Below are 7,653 nucleotides of genomic sequence, written 5' to 3' on the forward strand. Positions count from 1 at the left end.
CCAAGAATCCTTTACCCAGCAAGCCTGTCCTCCAGAATAGAAGGAGAGATAAATGGTTTTCCCAAATAAACATAAATGGAAAGAATTCATCACCACTAAACCAGCCCTACAAGAAATCCTAAGGGGGACTCTATGAGGGAGATGTTGGCAAGGAACACAAGGTACCAGAGACAACACCACAAGCATGAATCCTACAAAGAACACAATGACTCTAAACCCATATTTTCAATAATAACACTGAATGTAAATGGACCTATTGCTCCAATCCAAAGACATAGGTATCAGAATGAATAAAAAAAGAAAATCCATCTATTTGCTGTGTACAAGAGACTCATTTTAGACCTGAGGACACCTTCAGATAGATTGAAAGTAAGGGGATGGAGAAATATCTATCATGCTATTGGAAGTCAAAAGAAAGCTGGAGTAGCCATAGGTGTATCAGACAAACTGGACTTTAAAGTAAAGACAGAACAAGAGATGAAGAAGGGCATTTTATAATGATTACAGGGTCTATCCATCAGGAAGGGCTAACATTTATAAATGTCTACACACCCAATTATAAACGTCTATGCACCCAATTCAAAAGCACCCAAATACAAAACAATCACAAACAGAAACAATCTTATTGATAAGAATATGCTAATTGCAGGGTACTTTAATACTCCACTTAAATGGAGTGGATATATCAACTAGACAGAAAATCACTAAAGAAACAATGGACCTGAATGACACATTGAAACAGATGGATTTGACACACATAGTTAGAACTCTATATCCTGAGGCTATGGAAGTCACTTTCTTCTCAAGTGCCCATGGCACATCTCCAAGACAGATCATATACGGGGTCATAAAGCAGCCCTCAATAAATACAAATGAATGGAGATCATAACATGTACACTTTCAGATCACAATGCTATGAAACTTGAAATCAATTACAGGAAAAATCTGGAAAACCTCCAAAAACATGGAGGTAAAGAACAGCCTACTAAAGAATGAATGGGCCAATCAGGCAATTAGAAAAGAAATTAAAAAAAATATGAAAATACAACAATCCAGACTCTTTGGGATGCAGCAAAGGCAGTGATGAGAAGAAAGTGCATTGCACTCCAGGCCTATTTCAAGAGACTAGAAAAAGCACAAATACAAAATCTAATAGCACATCTAAAGGAACTAGAAGCAGAACAACAAGAACACCCCAAACTCAGCAGAAGAAGAGAGATAATAAAAATCAAGGCAGAAACAAATAATATAGAATCCAAGAAAAAAAACACCAGTGGAACAGATCAATGAAACCCAGAGTTGGTTTTTTGAACAAATAAACAAAATTGATAAACCTCTAGCCAGGCTTCTCAAAAAGAAAAGAGAGAGCATCCAAACAGACAAAATCACAAACAAAAATGGATATTTTACAACCAATCCCTCAGAAATACAAGCAAGTATCAGGCAATACTATGAAAAATTATATGCCAACAAACTGGACAAGCTGGAAGAAATGGACAAATTCTAAAACACACATAGGCACTACCAAAATTCAAATGGGAAGATATAGAAAATCTGAACAAACCCATAACTAGTGAAGAAATTAAATCAGTTATCAAAAATCTCCCTACAAATAAGAGCCCTGGGCCAGATGCCTTCCCTGGGGAATTCCACCGGACACTTTAATCAGAGTTAATACCCATTCCTCTCAAGCTATTCCAAAAAATAAAAATGAAAGGAAACCCTCTGGACTCATTCTATGAAGCCAGCATCACTTTCATTCCCAAACCAGACAGAGACCCAGCAAAACAAGAGAACTACAGGCCAATATCCTTGATGGATACAGATGCAAAAATCCTCAACAAGTTACTTGCACATCAAAATCAGCAGCATATAAAAAGAATTATCCATCATGGTCAGGAGGGATTCTTTCCTAGTTTACAGGGCTGGGTCAATATTTGCAGATTGATCAATGTGATACATCTCATTAACAAAAGAAAAGATAAAAACCTTATCATCCTGGTGATAGATGCAGAAAAAGCATTTGACAAAATACAGCATCCTTTCTTAGAAAAGACCCTCGAGAAAGTCGGCATAGAAGGAACTTACTTAAACATCACAAAAGCCACTTATGAGAAGCCCACAGCTAATATCATCCTCAGTGGGGAAAAACTGAGAGCTTTCCCCCTGAGATCAAGAACACGACAGGGGTGTCCACTCTCACCACTGTTGTTTAACATAGTGCTGGAAGTCCTAGCATCAGCAATCAGACAACAAAAGGAAATAAAAGACATCAGAACTGGCAACAATCAAGTCAAACTTTCACTTTAGCAGATGACATGCTACTCTACATGGAAAACCCAAAAGACTCCACCAGAAGCATCCTAGAACTGATCCAGGAATTCAGCAAAATCGATGTACCAAAATCGGTTGCATTTTTATACATCAATAATGAAGCAACAGAAAGAGAAATCAAGAAATGGATCCCATTCACTATTGTACTAAAAACGTAAAATACCTAGGTAGAAACCTTACCAAAGATGTAAAAGTTCTGTGTGATTAAAAATATAGAAATATTAAAGAGGATATTGAAGAAGACACAAAGAAATGGAAAAGTATTCCATCCTCAAGGATTGGAAGAATAAATATTGTTAAAATGTCATTACTACCCAAAGCAATCTACACATTCAATGCAATCCCAATCAAAATTGTACCAGCATTCTTCTCAAAGCTGGAACAAACTATCCTAAAACTTGTATGGAACCACAAAAGACCCCCAATAGCAAAAGTAATATTGAAGAAGAAAACCAAAACGGGAAGCATTCCAATCCCGGACTTTAGCCTCTACAACAAAGCTGTCATCAAGACAGTATTTCACAGAAACAGACACATAGACCAATGGAATAGAATAGGGAACCCAGGATTGGACTCACAAATGTATGGCCAATTAATCTTTGACAAAACAGGAAAGAGTATCCAATGGGAAAAAAAAAAAGATAGCCTCTTTAACAGATGATGCTGGGAGAATTGGACAGCAACATGCAGAAGAATGAAACTAGACCCCTTATTACATCATACACAAAAATAAACTCAAAATGGACGAAAGACCTGAATATGAGACAGGAAACCATCAAAACCAGAGAGGAGAAAGCAGGAAACAACCTCCCTGACCTCAACCATACCAATTTCTTACTTGATATATCACCAAAGGCAAGGGAATCAAGAGCAAAAATGAACTACTGGGACCTCAGCAAGCACAGCAAAGGAATCAATAAAACTAATAGGCAACTGACAGAATGGGAAAAGATAGTTGCAAATGACATATCAGATAAAGGGCTAATATCCAAAATCTACAAGGAGCTCACCAAACTCCACAGCTGAAAAACTAATCCAGTGAAGAATTGGACAGAAGCCATGAACAGACACTTCTCCAAAGAGGACATCCAGATGGCCAACAGACACATGGAATGATGCTCAATGTCACTCATCATCAGGCAAATGCAAATCAAAACCACTCTGAGATACCACCTCATGCCAGTCAGAGTGGCTAACAGGAACAAATCAGGAGACTATAGATGCTGGCAAAGATGTGGAGAAACGAGCACCCTCCTACACTGTTGGTGGGAATGTAAAGTGGTGCAGCCCCTCTGGAAAACAGTGGGCAGATTCCTCAAAAAATTATCAATAGAACTCCTCTATGACCCAGCAATAGTACTGCCAGGAATTACCCAAGGGATAAGAAGTGCTGATGCATAGGGACACATGTCTCCCACTGTTCACAGTGCACTTTCAACAATAGCCAAAGCATGGAAAGAGCCTGAATGTCCAACGACTGATGAATGGATCAAGATGTGGTTTATCTATACAGGGCAATACTACTTGGAAGTGAGAAAGAATGAAATCTGGCCATTTGTAGCAACGTGGATGGAACTCAACGGTGTTATGCTAAGTGAAATAAGTCAGGCAGAGAGGGACAGATACCATATGTTTTCACTCATAAGTGGAACAGGAGAAACTTAACAGAGGACCATGGGAGAGGAGAAGGGGGAAAAATAGTTGGGGAGAGGAAGGGAGGCAAACCATGAGAGACTCTTGAATACTGAGAACAAACTGAGGGCTGACAGGGTTGAGGAGAGAGGAAGCGGGGTGATGGTCATGAGGAGGGCACTTGTTGGGATGAGCCCTGGATGTTATATGGAAACCACCTTGACAATAAACTATAAATGAAAAAAAAATACTGTAAATGAAAAAGAGCTATATTATAGGAAGTACCAATTAAATTGAAGAAGCCAATTAATATATTTAAGAGTAGGTTGTTCATAATTGTATATATTTAGTATTGCTTGATTTTTCTAAAATAGCAGTAGTTCTTGCAAAAATAAATGAATAGTGACTATAAACCAGTTTGTTTTGCTCTACAACTTACTTTGTAATTACTTTCCTAGGAATAAATGTAAAATTCCCTGATGTTATTCTGTTTCTGACATAGTGACACCAATTGCTTATAAAATATTTAGAAATGTGCTTTAACAACTAGGAGAAACAACTTACTAAACACAAATTACATTTTAAGAAATGATTTGCTTTAATGCAAAATTAATAATGTATAGTTTATAGATTGTTTTGAAATCAGCCTTCACTTAGATGTTTCTGTAACTAAGAACAATCATGGCCCCAGTCTGTGGAGGGAAGGTCCTCATGTAAAGTTCAGTTATTGTCTTAAATCAACTTTGCCTGTGAGGCTGAGGAGGCAACATTCCAACCCCTGCAGTGACACATGGTGGCCTGTTAGGCTCATCTCAGAGTGCAGATAGGAGCCCCCTGGCTCCCCCTGTCTTCCACTCACTTTCCTTCTGCAAGTCCTTCCATTTCACAGTTGTGGGGATCTGACACTCAAAGTGTCCTGGACAGGTATCAGGTTGCTTTCCATCCTCTAAAACTGGATTCCATTGGAAGGAGGGTAGGACAGGTTCATCAGAGAAAAGTGCACTTCCAGGGGAGTTCACAAGAGAGAGAGTAGATGGAGGGAGAATAAAAACATAACTAGGCACAAAAATGTGAGGACACAGATGTAAGCATTTTGAAACATCTAGTGATTGGCTTATAGTTACTTCAGGAAGGTAATCAAGGTGGAAAATCAAGAATAGGTTTACACAGTTATGTGCCTGAGACTTTGAGAGTCTGCTTTTAACTACAACACGAATCATAATAGAAGAACAGATAAAGTCAATGGCATTCCCACCTTCAAAGAGCTTACGATTTGCTTATTTGCTTATTTGAGAGAGAGAGAGAGAGAGTGCGTGCAAGCAAGCATGTGAGCATGAGCACGTGTGAGTGAGAGGGGCAAAGGGAGAGAGAGAGTCGTAAGTAGGGTCCATGCCCAGTGCTAGCCCTATGGGGGACTAGATCTCATGACCTTGATATTGTGAACTGAGCCAAACAAAATCAAGAGTCAGATGCTCAATTGACTGTGCTACCCAGGTGCCCCAGAGCTTGTCTTTTAATTAAACAGTCAATATAAAATATATAAAATGTTTTTTTAATGGTGATGGGATAAAAAACAAACAGGAAGAACTAATGACTAGTGTACTATATGTCCTAGGTGTGAGTGTCATCATGACATAATTAAATCAATTTTATATGGCTTATGGCAATTAGAAAATAGGTTTTTAAAAAGCATGCATGTTGAAAGGAGGCAATTATTAACTCAAAAGAAAATCCACACGATACAACACCTGTCTCTAATGAACAATATTTACGAAGTTACATTAACATATAACATTTTTCTATAACTAAAATCATGATTTAATTATATTTGCTAGGAAGAGAAGGGGGGAATGGGCATGTGTAATTGAGTTATTTCTACTCTAACAGGAAGTGCACAGTTAATATCAAAAAAATTATTAACTCAAACAGTTGCGTAAACACATTATTTAGAAACAGAAAAAAATAAGGGACACCTCAGTGGTTCAGTTGGTTAAGGATCCAACTTTGGCTCAGGTCATAATCTCGCAGTCCATGAGCCCCAGTCCATGAGTTCAAGCCCGTGTTAGGCTCTGTGCTGACAGCTCAGAGACTGGAGCCTGCTTCCTGTTCTGTATCTCCCTCTCTCTCTGCACCTCCCCTGTTATCTTCTGTCTCTGTCTCTCTCAAAAATAAACATTAAAAAAAAATAAATAGAAAAAATAAGTACAACATAACCAAGAGCAACTACACAGCTGAAAAAGTTCAAAGTGATTGCTTTGGCCAGACAAGGTAAGGACAGAGCAGGGTCTAGGGGCTCTTACAGTAGCCCTTCTCAAATCTGTTCATGTATTGATACAACAAAACAGAATACCTTAAAATAGTTTATGGTGCTTTATTCCTATGTTCTGAATATTTCAAAAGCGACTTGCAAATTTATTCCACTTTTTAAAAGAAGTATTTCATCTTTAATTAAAAAAAAAAAGCCTCAATGAGGAAATTCAATCAGGTATCATCAATACTGGGTATTGAGCTCTTGCTCTGCTGTTTCCTAGAGCTGCATGAGCTTGGGCAGGTCATATTGCTTTACTTCTCTGAACTTGAGGTTCATCACCTATAAAAGTTACTGTAACAGAGAATTAGGTAAGGCTAGGCCCATAAAGCACTTGGAGGCCGCCTGGCACATTGTTACTTCAATCACTCCACTCTTCTGTCTTTTCTAGCCTTCTGAAATTTATGTCACCAAAACCCAGCTTTTAAGTCCATGTCCATAAATTTGAAAAGGTCTTATGTGACTTCTCAGGATTGTTAGACACATCTTCATTATTTCTTTTACATTTATAGCATCTATTTTATTATCTGTTTTACTGCCATCTCCCTGGATGCTTCTAGCTCTATGGATTGTCCCTCTCTCTGGAAGCAGTTGCTGAGGGACTCTTTTCATTCTTCAGCTTCACACCAGATGACCACACTTATTTGCATGCTGTTAACAGCCATTAATTGATAACTGCCATGTTTGCATTTCCGGCACAGACCACTCCTCTGACTTCCAGAGATGCTTATCTAACTGCCTATCCCATATCTCCTTTGGAATAATTCAGGCATACCTCAAATTCAACCTGTCTAAAACCAAACTGATAGATCTACTTTCTCTAAATGTTTAAAATCTCACAAACAGCTCCTTCATCCATTCAATTAACACATCCAAAAACTTTAGGAGTTCCCTGACACCTCACACTTATATACTGCCCAGACCCCCAATCGAGTCCACCAACATACTGATTTTACATCCTAAATATCTTTAAAATCTGCCTTTCCTCCCCTCCTAAACCACCAGTACCAATACCACTCTAGCCCATGCCACAAAATCACTTCACACCTACCCCGGGTCAGCTTTTTAACTATTCTGCTTGTACCCTGTAATCCATTTTCCAAGGAGCATGCCAAAGTGTTGGCTATTGCTGTCCTTTCTCTGGCATGTCAGTTTTCAATACCTATTTTGTTGAATACATGAATATTTATCTGGGGTCTATTTAAGTAGTAATGAATATCAAGTTAAATAATGTACATAAGCCACAAAGCAGGATTTACAGTGTTGGTAATATTTACTTTAATACCTTAAATGCTGATGCATAGGAGCACATGTACCCCAGTGTTCATAGCAGCAATGTCAACAATAGCCAAAACATGGAAGGAGCCGAAATGTCCATC

Source organism: Suricata suricatta, chromosome 2, assembly GCF_006229205.1.
Source record: "Suricata suricatta isolate VVHF042 chromosome 2, meerkat_22Aug2017_6uvM2_HiC, whole genome shotgun sequence".
Lineage (NCBI taxonomy): Eukaryota > Metazoa > Chordata > Mammalia > Carnivora > Herpestidae > Suricata > Suricata suricatta.